Below are 13690 nucleotides of genomic sequence, written 5' to 3'. Positions count from 1 at the left end.
TAAAGACAGGGTTTCACCGTGTTGGTCAGGCTGGTCTTGAACTCCCGACCTCAGGTGATCCGCCCGCTTTGGCCTCCAAAGTGCTTGGATTACAGGCGTAAGTGACCATGCCCGGCCTTTTTATGTTCTTCTATTTGTGGAAATAAGGATGAGATCTTAGCCATGTTTGATACCTTCACCTTCCATATCTCCGCATCCTTCAAACCACAGTGTAGCAACACTGAAATCAGGCAGTGTCTGAAGCCCTTTGTAGATGGGCTTATGTGGAAGTCAAAACGTGGAAACATTTACCAAGTCCTGTAATATGCCAGGGTAGGGTAGCCAGATTTAGCAAATAAAACTATAGGACATAGTTTTTGCAATAATTGGATATATAAAAGAATTTTTAAAATATTAATGCTTGATACTATTTTAAATAAATATCAAGCAAAAGATATTATCAAACAATATCTTTTGCTTGATATTTATTTGAAATTTGAACTTACGTTTCCTGTATTTCATATGGCAACCCAATGCCAGGGCACTACCAGGGCTGTCTGGAGTATATTCTAATGTAATTTCTTTGAACCCTTTGAGAATTACATATGATTCCCATTTGAAAGAAGAGCTTAGGCCAGGCACGGTGGCTCACACCTGTAATCCCAGCACTTTGGAGGCCAAGTCAGGCAGATCACGAGGTCAGAAGTTGAAGACCAGCCTGGCCATCATAGTGAAACCCGGTCTCTACTAAAAATACAAAAAATTAGCCAGGTGTGGTGGCATGCACCTATAGTCCCAGCTACTTGGGAGGCTGAGGCGGGATAATTGCTTGAATGTGGGAGGCAGAAGTTGCAGTGAGCTGAGACCATGCCGTTGCACTCCAGCCTGGGAGATGAAGTGAGACCACATTTCAAAAAACAAAAATGAAGAGCTCAGTAAGGCCCAGTAACTTCTCTAAGCTCGCACAACTAGAAAGGAGTAAAACAAGGATAGAAACTAAGCTTTCGGACACCAAGAATACGGCTCCAAATTGGAGGCGCCTAGTGCTTCGGCAAAATGGACCCAACCCTCCCTCAGTGAGCCAGGGTGTTTTTGGTTTTCATTTGTTATTGTTGTTTCTTTCTACAAAACAGTTCATCAACACTTTTGTACTTTTATATGAAAAATGAGTGGCTGGCTGTGATGGCTCGTGTCTGTAATCCCAACACTTTGGAGGCAGAGGCAGAAGGACAGCTTGAGGCCAGGAGTTCATGACCAGCCTGGACAACACAGTGTGACCCCTTCTCCACAAAAAAATTTTCAGAAATTAGCCTGGAACAGTGGTGCACACCTATAGTCCTAGCTACTCAGGAAGCTGAGGCAGAGGCTCTCTCAGGGCCAGAAGTTCAAGACCAGCCCAGGTAAAATAGCAAGACCCTGTCTCTACAAAACATTTTTATAAAATAAACAGAAATTAGTTAGGCATGGTGGTACATGCCTGCGGTCTCAGATACTTGGGAAGCTAAAGAAGGAGGATCGTTTGAGCCCAGGAGTTCAGAGCTATGGCTGTGCCACTGTACTCCAGCCTGGGTGACACAGCGAGACCCTATGTCTAAAAAAATAATAAACAAGTTAGAAAATGAGTATGGGGTAGGAGAAGAATTCTGGACCCAGGCAGCAGGGCTAAGCCACTGTACTGACTCAAACAACCAGGTCCAGGAAAAGGGCCTTTAACGTAACACAGAGCAGCAAAGACAAAGCCCCAACACACCCCCAGCCCCACCCTTTGGAAGCGAGAAGACTCGCCCACCAGCAGTCTTCCTGATGACCATCAGATGAGACATTTTAATTTCATTTGCTCCTAGAAACCCCAAGAAAGGGTTTGGGTTCTATTTGAGGTGGGGGGTAGGGGCTTTATTTACTTATTTACTTATTTTTATTTATTTATTTTTGAGACAGAGTTTCACTCCTCTTGCCCAGGCTGGAGCGCAATGGTGCCATCTCGGCTCACCGCAACCTCTACCTCCTGGTTTCAAGTGATTCTCCTGCTTCAGCCTCCTGAGTATCTGGGACTACAGGCACCTGCCCCCACGCCTGACTAATTTTTCGTATTTTTAGTAGAGACGGGGCTTCCCTGTGTTAGACAGGATGGTCTCAATCTCCTGACCTCGTGATCCGCCCTCCTTGGTCTCCCAAAGTGCTGGGATTACAGGCATGAACCATCGCACCCAGACCACTTATTTACTTATTCAGGTTTAACATAAAGAGTAAAAAGGGTGAAACTTCCAGAAGTGGTTCCACTGGTGTATGGGAGGAAACATGATCCAAGCTGCAGTGCATTATCCTCATCCCATCCTGTCCAGGCAGGACCCTGGCCCCATGACGTAGCACAGGCCAAGCTCCCCTCCGCTCTCTTATGTCTTCTCCTTCATTCCTTTGTACCTTGCTGCTTTCCTTCCCCATACAAGCAGATTCTGAACAAGCCATTTGGCGAACCCCTCAGAGTACTACTTTTCCTAGTCAGGAGGTGAAACTTCCCCAGGTCCCAGACAGAGGAGGTGGCAGAAGTGCTAGTGTCTGAGGGGCATCGGTGCAGGAGACAGAATGGAACTGTGTCAGGAAAAGTGACAGAGTCCCCAGCCTCAGCTGGGCCCTTGAGATTCCCCTGGATGTGGCTCTTGTGGCAATCCTAGGTACGGTCTTTGGTAGGACTTGGAAGAAGCACACAAACCCTCACGATGCCACGCACTAAGGCCCCCAGCCTCACTCCAGGCAAACATATCTGCTCAATGGCATCTAGCTCTGAACCAAAGAGGGCCTGAGTCTCTCTGCACCAAGAGGAAGCAAGTGTAGAACTCACCCCCAGCATCTGGCAGCAAACAGCAGCTACACTTCCCCTCCCTAAGTCTCTAGAGCCTCAGACTTGCATCCTGTCAGCCCCCAAAGCAGCTCAGGGCCCTGGCACACTTGCCAACATGGCTTAAAACTCAACCAACCTGCAGGCAGTCACTCAGCAGGCCCAAGGAGCAACGTCAGTGTGCGTGTACGGGTTCCATCTTCACTGTGTCTCGGGGGAAGCCAAGATGGACCTCACGTGCACCTCAGCTTTACTACTGAAAACTGGTTCTTACTGCCTCTAGCCCCTTGGATTTCCTTTTCCTAGAGCATTTACTTAATTTTAAAAACTTTTTATTTTATTTTAAATTGAGATGAGATCTTACTATGTTGCTCAAGCTGGTCTTGAACTTCTGGGCTCAAGGGGTCCTTCTGCCTGAACATCCTGAGTAACTGAGGTTACAGACCACAGCCACCACGGCTGCCCGCAGAGCATTCACTTTAGAAAACCTGGCATTTTAAATTCTTTCTCTGCCTTTTTTTTTTCTTTTAATTCATCTGTATTCGTTTCAACTTTAAGCAGCATGTGACTTGGCACTACATTTCCATCCACAAGCCTGGCTTGGAGTTTTTGTTTTTATTTTGTTTTACTTTTTTGAAACAGAGTCTTGCTCTGTCTCCCAGGCTGGAGTGCAGTGGCACAATCTTGGCTCACTGCAACCTCTGCCTCCCGAGTTCAAGTGATTCTCCTGCCTCAGCCTCCTGGGTAGCTGGGACTACAGGTATGCGCCATCATGCCCAACTAATTTTTATATTTTTAGTGGAAACAGCGTTTCACCATGTTGGCCAGGCTAGTCTCAAACTCCTGACCTCAGGTGATCCACCCGCTTTGGACTCCCAGAGTGATGGGATTACCGTTGTGAGCTACCGCACCTGGCCAAGTTTTTGAACAGCTTTACGATATGCTTAGATAGGCTTATAATTTTGCTCCTCCAAGCAATACTTTTCTTTGGAAAACAAGCCCTGTGGAAAGTCCCTTCCATCAAATTGCTTTAGTTTAACCTATTTCTGGAGGACTAGTACATGCAGAATTGGCAATTACAAAGAATGAAAAGTAGATCCTAGAAGATGTAACAAATACTTTTCTCCTAAACATCAAGGTACAGCTCAGAACACTTCGATAATAAGATTTGGTCTAATAATGAATCTGGCTTGATAGCTAAACACTTTAGACCACAAAGTTAACATCAGGTTACATACATCTTACAGCACACATTACCTTGTTCTGTTAAAATAAGCCAATGTGCAACTAAAAGAGCGTTACTAGCTCTGCCTTAGTGCCTAAGGTATCACAGTATCATTTAGAAGTAGAAAGAAATCTTATCTTCCCCTTAAAGTAGTTATTGTCATGCCATATAGCCTTTTTGTTTTGTTTTGTTTTTGAGACAGAGTTTTGCTCTTGTTGCCCGGCTGGAGTGCAATGGTGCCATCCCGGCTCTGCCTCCCAGGTTCAAGCAATTCTCCTGCCTCAGCCTCCCAAGTAGGTGGGATTACAGGTATGCACTACCACACCTGACTAATTTTGTATTTTTAGTAGAGATGGGGTTTCACCATGTTGGCCAGGCTGGTCTCGAACTCCTTACCTCAGGTGATCCACCCGCCTCGGCCTCTCAAAGTGATGGGATTACAGGTGTGCGCCACCATGGCCAGCCACCATACAGACTTTTTTAGGTGTTAACAAAAATTTAAAAATCCTTGAAAATATACTATCAGAGGAATTGTAGAGTATTGAACACGTGTATAAGTCATTCCTCAGCCAGAGCTTAGTCTTCTTCTTTCATACAGAGTGTGTCATCATCTCCTTTGAGGGGTGGCATTTCTTTCTCAGCTGGATTGGTCTTTCTCTACCTCTTTGAGATGTATGTAAACATATATAAATATTTGTTTTTGAGATGGAGTCTCACCCTGTCGCCGTCCAGGCTGGAGTGCAATAGCACGACCTTGGCTCATTGCAACCTCTGCCTCCGGGTTCAAACGATTCTCCTGCTTCTGCCTCCCAAGTAGCTGGGATTATAGGCACCCATCACCATGCCTGGTTAAGTTTTGTATTTTTTTAGTAAAGATGGGATTTCACCACGTTGGCCAGGCTGGTCCCAAACTCCTGACCTCATGATCCGCCTGCCTTGGCCTCCCAAAGTGCTGTGATTACAGGCAAGAGCTACCACACCTGGCGGCTTTATATATATTTTAAAGCCTCTTGCCAGCTTTACCACCCAGGAATGTCTTTCTCAGGACCCAGAAGCCACCACTTTGAAAAGTAATCATCAAAGCAGACAGCTTTGTGTGGGAGGGCGGGAGCCTAAGTCAGTGGGTGGTGTTCTCCCACCTGCAAAACTACCTCCTATCACGACGCTATGAGGAGTTTACATTCCAGTTCTTTTCTTTATGTTTTTTTTTTGAGAAAGGCCTCACTTAGTGGACAGGCTGGAGAACAGTGGTGCCATTATAGCTCACTACAGCCTCAATATCCCAGGCTCAAACGATCCTCGCACTTCAGCCTCCTGAGTAACTGGGACTACAGGTGTGCACCACCACATCTGGCTAAAGTTTTAATTGTTGTTGTTGTTGTTGTTGTTTGAGCTAAAGTCTTACTCTTGTTGCCCATGCTGGAATGCAATGGTGCAGCCTTGGCTCACAGCAACCTCCGCCTCCCGGGTTCAAGCAATTCTCCTGCTTCAGCCTCCTGAGTAGCTAGGATTACAGGTATGTAGCACCTTGTCCAGCTAATTTTGTATTTTTAGTAGATACGGGGTTTCTCCATGTTGGTAAGCCTGGTCTCGATCTCCCGACCTCAGATGACCCGCCCACCTCGGCCTCCCAAAGGGCTGGGATTACAGGCATAAATCACTGCACCCAGCCAAGTTTTAATGTTTTTAAAAAACTGTTTGTGTATGTAGAGATAGGATCTCTCCATGTTGCCCAGGCTGGTCTCAACCTCCTGAGCTCAAGTGATCCTCTTGCCTCAGCCTCCCAAAATTCTGGAATTCCAGGTGTGAGCCACTGCAGTCAGCCCAGTACTCCTCCACTTGCTCACCCCAATTCTTAAAAACCCTACTGCCCCCTACTTTGGTGGAGTTGAGTTTAGACTTAGCTCTGGTCTCTCTCCTCTATTTCAATAGCCTTCAATAAAGCCTTCCTTCCCATTTAACTTTGTCTAGTGCAATTTTTGCTTTGCTAGGAAACATCTAGTTTCTGATTTTTGCCCAATTTTTTTTTTTTTTTTTTTTTTTTTTTTTTTTTTTTTTTTTTTTTTTTTTTTTTTTTTTTTTTTNTTTTTTGAGACGGAGTCTTGCTCTGTTGCCCAGGCTGGAGGGCAATGGTGCAATCTTGGCTCATTTCAACCTCAGCCTCCCAGGGTCAAGCAATTATCCTGCCTCAGCCTCCCAAGTTGCTGGGATTACAGGCACGTGCTACCACACCTGGCTAATTTTTGTATTTTTAGTAGAGACGAGATTTCACCATTTTGGCCAGGCTGGTCTCAAACTCCTGACCTCAGGTGATCCACCCATGTCAGCCTCCCAAAGTGCTGGGATTACAGGCGTGAGTGACCACGCCCAGACTAGGTGTGAGCCACTGCACCCAGCCTTTTGCCCAACTTTTAAACAAATGATAATATTTGCACATTAGCAACATGCTTGTAAATTGGAATTACCCTAGAAAAGAATTGGGGATAGAGTCAAAGCTGCAAAAGCAGACACTTAAGAAATGTGACTTGATAAGAAGGCTTTCATTTCCCCAAAACATCTCCACAGCTTCTCCACTCGCCTAGCTTGACTTAAAATGCCACATTTTGATAAAGAGATAGGACCAAGAATTTCAAGGGTGAGAGAGAGAGAGAGCTCATCACTCTTAGGTGACAGTTGAAATGCCATGGGACACCATACCAAAAAATTAATTTGAGATGGATCTTAGATGTAAGTGTGAAAGATAAAATAACAAAACTCCTGAAAGTGATCTTGGGGTAGGCAAAGGTCTTAGGACAAGAAAGCTCTTAACGAAAAAAGGTAAATTAGACTTTTTTTTCCATTAAGAACATCTTTTCATCAAAAGACATCACCAAGAGAGTGAAAATGCAAGCCCCAGACCACTGGGAGACAACACTTTCTATTCAGGATATGTGAAGAACTCCTACAAATCACTAAGAAAGAAGCAGTCCCTTCAATTAACAGGTAAAACAAACACTTAAACATACACTCCACAAAAGAAGATATCCGAAAGCCAACCAGTATGTGAAATGGTGCTCAACATCATTACTTATGAGGAAAATATACATTAAAACATCCTAAGATAAGCTTACACATCTTTAAAAGACTAAAATTAATAGAATGACAATCCCAAATGATGGTAAGATTCTACAGCATCTAGAACGCTCATGTTTTCCACTCTGGAAAACTGTTTGACACGTGATCAAGTGATCCTCTCTCCTCAGCCCCCCAAAGTTGTGGGACAGGCAGAACCCTCTTTTACAGTGTTTACTACAGGTAAACATCTGCCTACTTGATGACCCAGAAATTCCACTCCCAGGTGTGATATCCAAGAGAAATGACTAAATATGGCCACCAAAAAAACAAACAAATACATGAAGATGCACAGTGGCTTCATTCACAAATAGGCCAAAATAGAAAACAACCCAAATGCCCATGAACAGGAGAATGGAAAGATAATTATAGTGTATACTTAATCATGCAATAGAATACTACAACCTAATAAATAACAAATTAATGAAACATGCAGCAACATGGACAAATCTTAATGCTAGTATATGGTGCAGAAAAGGACATACAAGAGCCCATATTATATGATTCTGTGTATGTGAATCAAAGTTAAGAATAGGCAAAACTATGCAATAAGACAGTCACAAAGAGGTAAATACCACATGATTTCACTTATACATGGTACCTAAGAGTAGTCAGATTTATAGACAAAAATAGAGTGGTGTTTGTCAGGGCCTGGGAGTTGGGTGAAATGGGTAGCTGGATGGATATTAGGGTTGAGTTTTTAAAGATAAGCTCTGGCAATTGGTTGATAACATTGTGAATGTACTTACATTTTGCTAAACTGTACACTTTAAAATGGTTAAGGCCAGATGCAGTGGCTCACGCCTGTAATTCAAGGACTCTGGGAGGCCGAGGCTGCTGAATCATTTGAGCCCAGCTGTTCAAGACCAGCTTGGGCAACATGGCAAACCCCCATCTCTACAAAAAAAAATGTGAAAATTAGCCAGGTGTGGTGGCATGCGCCTGTAGTCTCAGCTACTCGGGAGGCTGAGGTGGAAGGATAGCTTGACCTAGGGAGGTTGAGCCTGCAGTGAGCTGAGATCACGCCACTGCGCTCCGGCATGGGAGACAGAATGACATCCTGTCTCAAAAATTAAAAATAAAAACAAACAAACAAATAAATAAATAACATTGTCAAGATGGTAATTTTTATGTTCCATATATAGTAACACAATTTTTTAAAAGAACAGGAAAAACTAATCTGATGGAAGTCAGAACAGAAGCAACCTTTGACAGAGGGCAGTGGTTGGAGGGGACCTCTGGCCTGCTGGCAAATATTCTATTTATTTATCTGGATTGTGCTACTGAGCTGTGAAAGTTCAAAGGCCTGTGTCATATGAGTACTTTTCTTTGTGCCTTAGTAAAAGGTTTTGCCTTTTTGTTTAAGACACAAGAATATTGTATTTGTTTAACATGCTTATTGCATAAAACTCTCAGCTGTTACATGTGACATAGGAAGAGGTGGAATGTTGGGTAGAGTAGGCAGGCTCAGGGAAGGAGGAAGCCGTGGTGAATCTATGGAGACGATGCCGAAACAGGCAGCAAAATCTGGAAGAGGAAATAAAATGGCAGTCACCTTGCAACTTCATCCAGGGATCTTAATTCCTACACATTTTCTGTAGATCAATGTTCTGACCAAAGGCATGGGAACCAGGAGCTGTCTTCTCTGTTTGAGCTCCATGTGAGCCTACAGACCTAGACTTCAAATGAGTTGGATTTATTATCTTCAGTAATACAATGCCATGATCCAAACTGTGGTGGGCCATTCCATTTATGCAGATGAACTCAATCAAGAAAGGTTTACTGAGCAACTACTTTGTACCAGGGAATTTGCTAAGTATGAGAATTATAGTGATGACCACATCCTCCACAGACCTGCCCCTCTTGGATCTTAGAGCCTTGGAAGGGGAAATGCCCACTTGTTAATTCAGTATTGCTTCTCTGGCCCTAAAAAATAGATGTGTGTTAAGTCTCCAATAAGAATCAGCTTCTCAAGCTGGAATTTAGTTCTGGGAAGGGAGAATTTAGTTCTGGAGGCAGCAAGGCAGGACCCGGGAAGAAGGTGGCAGGGAGGAAGGGACTGACTCACTGGGTTGGAACAGGATATGTGCAGCTTTTATCATTAAAAGACAGAAAAACCTTAAACCTGTAGACAATAGATGATATAAAATAGAATGAGGTTTCTTGACCCCAGAATATTACAAAGAATGAATGATGATTTTCTAATTATACCTTTTCTGTATTCTGAAGGTTGACACTTTAATATTAACATCAATTTTCTAAAATTTGACCTACTCTGCCTCTGGTGCTTGAAAGAATAAAGACTTAACTGTGAAATCAATGCACATTAGCCTTAAATCAGGCAAAGAGCATGGACAATAATAGTGTGAGAAAGTTCATATTTTTATTTTTCCTACTTAAACATAAGCACTAAATACTATTAGTCAATGTGGATTGATAATATTTATTTATTCTAATTTTTTTTGAGACAGAACCTTGCACTGTCATCCATGCGAGAGTACAGTGGCACAATCATGGCTCACTGCAGTCTTGACCTCCTGGGCTCAAGTGATCCTCCCACTTCGGCCTCCTGATTAGCTGGAACTACAGGTGCGCATCACCACACCCAGCTAATTTTTGTGTTTTGTGTAGAGGCAGGGTTTCACCATTGTGGCCAGGCTGGTCTCAAATTCCTGAGCTCAAGCAATATGCCCACCTCAGCCTCCCAAAGTGCTAGGATTATAGGCATGAACCATTGCACCCAGCAGATTGTTAATATTTACAATTAGTAGTTATACCAAAACACAGGGAGAAAAAACAAGTTTTAGTTAATGTATTTTTTAAAAAGAGAGAAAAAATTGGAGACCCATAATCCAAGATTAAAAGACTCAGGAAGAGAGAACCATATAGAAATTTTGGAATAAATAACAATTAATATGGTATCAGCAGCCTACTTCAGTTCTATTTTAAATTAACTATAGTTGCAAATGAATACAATTTCTATATAAGACTGAGCACAAATGAATGAATTATTTATTAATATTCGCAGGGGATAAACAGGCAGTTCCAAATGAAAAATCTTTTTTCTTTTTGTCAGACAGGGTCTTACTCTTTGCCCAGGCTGGAATGCAGTGGCACAATCACAGCTCACTGCACCTTTAGTCTCCCAGAGTCAAGCAATCCTCCCACCTCAGCCTCCCGAGTAGCTGGGACCAAACATGTACGCCACCACCCCTGACTAAAGATGAATTAAACTGTGAAAATTTTTTCCAGATTAATGGTCATTTCCAAATCCATCGAATGTTTTTTTCAAGCTGGACTATAAACAAAGAATTGGATGTTTTAGAAAAAAGAGGCCTTAATGTGTCAGCCTTCCTGCTGACAGAATGTTGCCATGTGCATCCTCTTACCTGATCCTCCTGACAGCTCCGGGAAGTGGATAAATGACACACATAATCAAGATCCAGGCAGTTACGATTAGGGGCTCCCACTCACAGAATTTGAGGACAAGACCTCTGAAAATAAAGAATGGTTGAAAGTAGACATTTACAGAAATAACCCAACTAAAATGTAAATATATTGCCATGGATATCTGAAAACTACCCAAGATCAATCAAAGTGATTACAGTGTATCCTCAGGACTACAATGTACCCGAGGAAAGCTGCAACTTTGCCAATTATAGAGTAATATAACTGTCTGAAAGAAGGATGTTTTCGTGGAAGGACTGTTAAATTTGAAGGGAGGCAAAGAATAAGACTTTTTCCACATTGTTTCGGAAAAAAGATGGGCCAGGCACAGTGGCTCATGCTTGTAATCCCAGCACTTTGGGAGGCCAAGTGGGGTAGATCCCTTGAGCTCATCAATTTGAGACCAACCTGGGCAACATGGCAAAATCCCATTTCTACAAAAAATACAAAAATTAGCTGGGTGTGGTGGTTCGTGCTGTACTTTCAGCTACTTGGGAAGCTGAGGTGGGAGGACGGTTTGAGCCCAGGAAGTGAAGGTTGCGGTGAGCCAAGATAGCACCATTGTACTCCAGCCTAGGTGACAGAGAAAGACCCTATCTCAAAAAAAAAAAAAAAAAAAAAAAAAAAGAAAAAAGAAAAAGGAAAAAAATGGCTTTCATCAATGATAGAGGTAAGCACAACCTGTTTGGGGGGCATCTGGTAATTAACTCCAAGTCAACATAGAAGGGAGTGGGCTGGTGGTAAAGGAAGGCTTCCTAAAATATATGGCACCTGAGCTGCATTCTGAAAGACAAGAGGATATTGGTCATGTCAAGGAGAAGAGGTTTCAGCAGAACTTGGGGCTGACTTACGCTATGATGTTGACCTCTCTGGATTTCATTCTTTCATCTATAAAAGTCAAGAATCCCAGCTGGGCATGGTGGCTCACACTTGTAATCCCAGCACTTTGGGAGTCTGAGGTGAGCAGATCACTCGAGGTCAAGAGTTCAAGACCAGCCTGGCCAACATGCATGGCAAAACCCTGTCTCTACTAAAAATACAAAAATTAGCTGGGCGTGGTTGGCACAACCCCTGTAATCCCAGCTACGTGGGAGGCTGAGGCCAGAGAATCACTTGAACCTGGGAGGCAGAGGTTGTAATGAGCGAAGATCACACCATTATACTCCAGCCTGGGCGAGAGTGAGACTGTCTCAAAAAAAAAAAAAAAAAAAAAATCCTTTAACTCCAGCATTAGTCATGCTGGATAATCCTGTGCACCAATAAAAAATCAGAATTCTTCCTGCTTAAGGACAGAATAAAGTTCAATCCCTTTGTATCTTCTCACCTAGCAAAAAGCCATAAAAGACATTTCCATGCACTTTCATCTATCAGTAGGAATATTAAGTCTTCTCTTTCCAGTTTGCAAATTCAAAAGTCCAAGTCTTTCAAGGTCAGTGCAAAAGCAGGCAAATTGGCCAGGTAGTTCAGATTTGCAGGAAAAAATGTGTCATCTGCACTGAATGCATGACTTAGCATGTTCAGTGTGATTTCACAGAACAGTATTTAACAGTACAATGGTCCATGTGTGTATGTTCACTCAGAAAGTGGTTCTCATCAGCTAAACCTGGACAAAGGCTATGAAAAGACCGAGGAGAAATGAAAAAGGGCGAATACGAGGAAGAAACTATTGAGAAGAAGAGTCATAAAGGCATCTTATATACATACAACTTTTATTAAAAGCTGCTAAAATGAAGAGCCTTTTAAAAAGTAACACCAACCTTTGGTTAAAGAAAACTGACCGAAAAATACTTATTTAACTCTGATCTCTCAATAAATCCTACTAAAATGACAGTGGATGTTCTAAAAATATAGAAAAATTGCAAAGATATGGAAACAGCCTAAATGTTCATCAGTGGATGAATGGCTAAAAAAAAATGAACATACACTCATAGTGCAATGTTATTCAGTCTTTTCTTTTCTTTTTTTGAGATGGAGTCTTGCTCTGTCACCCAGGCTGGAGTGCAGTGGTGTGATGTTGGCCCACTGCAACCTCTGCCTCCTGGGTGCATGCCATTCTGCTGCCTCAGCCTCTTGAGTAGTTGGGATTACAGGCACCCACCGCCATGCCTGGCTAATTTTTATATTTTTAGTAGAGCTGGGGTTTCACCATTTTGGCCAGGGTGGTCTCGAACTCCTGATGTCAGATAATCCGCTCACCCTTGGCCATCCTCAGGCTCACCTTGGGCTCTCCCAGTGCTGTGATTACAGGTGTGAGCCACCTCACCCAGCCTGAGCCCCCTGAATTCTAAGCCAGCAGCAGGGAGAGCTAAAAAGCAGCTCTTTGCAATGCAGAACCTCCTGAAGATGTGGGAACTGGTGATGCCAGGCCCTTCTGGAAGTGTAAGTAAAGGAGGGATGTAACAAGAGGAGGCTGTAAATGCACTTGGGAAGCATTTGTATCACTAGACATCAGATGCCTTACACCTTCTGGGCAACCAATCACCTTTCAGAGCTTATTCTCTTGAAAAAGTAGATAAAATTGAGAGTTCTGGGATGGGCGGGCACTAAACAATTCAAATTGGGGTTGCAGTGCTGGAAACGGGGAGATTAAAGTAATATTTTCCATACTCCTCCCTCTTCTTCACCCAGCCCTCAGCCCCAAAGCCACCATGTGCAGTTGAACAGGTCCATCCTGCGCTGGGTACCTGGCTGAAGGGCCGGGTGGGGCTGAGATTCAGCTTCTCTCTCCAGCCACGTGCCCTGGTACAGGGTGTGCTGAAAGAAGGTGCCCCTTTCCCTCATTGTCCAGAAGGTGCCTTCTGATCACTGACACTGCTCCTGCAGGGCTGCCTCCTGGAGAGAAGGTGCCTCTTCCTAATTTTCACAAAGACCTGGCATGGACTTGCAATGGCCCACCCTGAGACTCTGGCAGCAAACTATACTCTTCATGAAAGATTCTTTTCATGGGTATCCAACAAGCCTTCCGCCAAAACACCCACAATAGCCCAGCCGGGTGACTCTGCAGCAAAGCCCAGAGTTGAAGAGCTGCACAGACCCAGCTTCACTCCCTACCACCAGCAGGCAGCTGAGAATCCATCTGAGGAAAACCTTTA

General features: G+C 43.5%; 1 long non-coding RNA gene across 1 annotated transcript in view; it reads left to right on the top strand.

Moving 5' to 3' along the window:
* LOC119471294 overlaps nt 1-10258 on the top strand; it is a 20757-nt gene extending 10499 nt beyond the window's left edge. Inside the window, exons 2-3 of the long non-coding RNA XR_005200327.1 lie at nt 6885-7022; nt 10228-10258. This is a non-coding gene — a long non-coding RNA (uncharacterized LOC119471294). The remainder of the gene's footprint in view (nt 1-6884; nt 7023-10227) is intronic.
* The last annotated feature ends 3432 nt before the right edge of the window (nt 10259-13690 follow it).

This window comes from Cebus imitator, unplaced genomic scaffold (assembly GCF_001604975.1).
Source record: "Cebus imitator isolate Cc_AM_T3 unplaced genomic scaffold, Cebus_imitator-1.0 Scaffold55, whole genome shotgun sequence".
Lineage (NCBI taxonomy): Eukaryota > Metazoa > Chordata > Mammalia > Primates > Cebidae > Cebus > Cebus imitator.
Note: the sequence above shows the minus strand (reverse complement) of the source record. Positions and strands in the feature narration are given on the sequence as shown.